Raw genomic sequence first — 2434 nt, 5'->3', positions numbered from 1 at the left:
TGAAAAAAAAAAAAAAAGAAAGAGGACGGCTGCACATGTACAAATGAGGGTAAAAAAAAATAAGAAAAGAACTGCATCGTAATTATTTGTAAATAAAGGAAAATTAATTGCTGCTAAAAAAAGGGGCAATCTGCAGGGGGGTTAGAGATTGTTAAGATACATTTTTTTAGTACAATTTAAATGAAAAATTCATATGAATTACACTTTAAAAATCGGCATATGAAAAATTATGTGCATATAATTTATATAAAAATATTTATATGAATCGCACTATATCTATTGAGAAGTAATCAAACAATGAAGATGTTAAAAAAAAAAAAGCAAGCAAACTGTCACCTTCAGTCGTTTCTTAATATCTTCTCAAAGCACCAATATATGTTTATATATATCATCAAAAGCCGCTAGACTTGCTTTGCACTTGTTGTGACTTGCTTTACAGTGTGCTGTGGTGTTTGCACTGTGACGTTTGCAGTGTACAATGGCTCATATATATATATATATATATATATATATATATAAACGTGTAGCATGTGTAATGACTTAAAAAATTTTAGACTTTAAATAATACAATTTATGTATTTAAGTCAAGAATTTTTCTAGAAAATACTATGTTATATTTTCTGACTGAATGATTTATGGAATTAACATCTGTATTCCTAAATTCTGTAGCAGATTTCATGCTAAGGTCATGTTTTACAATCAAGTAAATACGATCGATAAATTCTCGCCGTACTTTAAGGCAGAAGAATTTTCAATACATATGTAGTTTGAGAATCTTAATTCCAAGAATCTCCAAGCACAGTATGATGTTAGCAGCGTATAAAAAAACGCTCTGACATTTTAAAAGAAGAGAAAATTCTTAATTGTCAGAACGCTAGGTTAAAGTCACAAAATAAATACCTAAAGTAGAAGGGTACAATGTGAGCTCGGGAGTTGACACCGTCAGAAACAATGTCATTCCCGGAATATAAAGCAGAAAAGTTAAATTTAGAATTTGTTCAGTCTAGAATTAATTTCAAGACTTGAAACAGTTCAAAATATTACGCGAGTAAGAATTTAATGTGATATCAAAGTAGTCGAGGATTTAACATTGAAGTGTAAACAAGCAGTAGAAAAGGAACCGTTAGAAACTAGAATTTCCTGTCGGCTAAGTACTTCCTTACAGTCAGTATAATTTTATATGATTCAAGGAAAACTTAAGAGATGAGACAAAAGTACAAGGGGTAGGTTAGGATTTGGTAGGATGACATATGTGATTTGATGGGGGTAAGTAAAGATAAATCATGACATATGTGATTTGATGGGGGTAAGTAAAGAGTAATCATGATACAAATTTCTCTCCTTTCCTTCACTTTGGCCAACCATGCTTAGGGAAGCTATAGCCAAACTTTGGTTACTTAAGTGTGCAAGAAGATTTCATGGTAAGGTGATGTGATAGTAGTAGTTGAAGGAGAAATCATGGTATATTTACTCTCTCTTTTCTCCACCAAGACCGGCCACGCTTTAAGGGATTTGAACCTAAGATCTAGTTGAGTTTATGGAGTTGATTGGTGTAAAAAAATATATATTTACCAACATATCTGTAAAAGGAACCATCATAAGCTAGGCCTCATTTTTCTCATTTCCTCTCATTTTTCACACACCAAAACCGGCCCTAACTCTCTCTCTTATGCTCTCTCTTTAATTTTTCTTCCACTCCCTTAGATACAAATACTAGCTTAAGATCAAGAAGGAGAAGGAGGATCAAAGTGTTCTATGAGGAGTTTAACCAAGGATTTTCTTTCCTTAAGGGTATGAACTCTAAAACCTTTCTCTCTATTTTCCTTTCTAGCAAAGTTTAAGTTTGAACTTATGGTTCTCGATGTTTGACATGTTTTTCTATAACTATGACAAAACCCAAGTTTAACTCTAAACACAAGTTTTAGGCCTTTTTGTAAAAACGGGGCAGGCTGTCCAACATAGTTTCAGAAAAAAAGACTGCAGCCACTGTTTTCAGCCAAACGTGGCCTTTAGAAGCTGAATTTCAGTTTTCTCTAAAAATGATAATTTTAGATCTTGATGAGATGAAGAATTTTCATGAAGAACAAATTTTTAAAATCCAATCCTAAGATGTAGTAAAACATAGATTCCAGAAATTGTACAGTTTTAACTAAACAAAACTAACACAGTGTTGGTTTTAAGAAAAGGTTATCAAAGAACCCGAAATATGATTTCAGTAAAATACTATGGTTGTAGACCTCGCTTGAACGAGGAATAGCCATGAAGAAAGATTTTGAAAAAAGGATTTCTACAACATAGTTTCACGGTGGTTTACAAATTAACCGTAAAATGACTTGTGCAATAGTTTCAAAAGTCGGTAGTCGAAAAGAGATTTTATAATGGGATTTTAGTGCTTGTAACTAAATAAGTGAGTAATCGGTTTTATAAAAAAAAA

The sequence above is a fragment of the Morus notabilis genome, unplaced genomic scaffold (genome assembly GCF_000414095.1).
Source record: "Morus notabilis unplaced genomic scaffold, ASM41409v2 Scaffold561, whole genome shotgun sequence".
Lineage (NCBI taxonomy): Eukaryota > Viridiplantae > Streptophyta > Magnoliopsida > Rosales > Moraceae > Morus > Morus notabilis.
Note: the sequence above shows the minus strand (reverse complement) of the source record.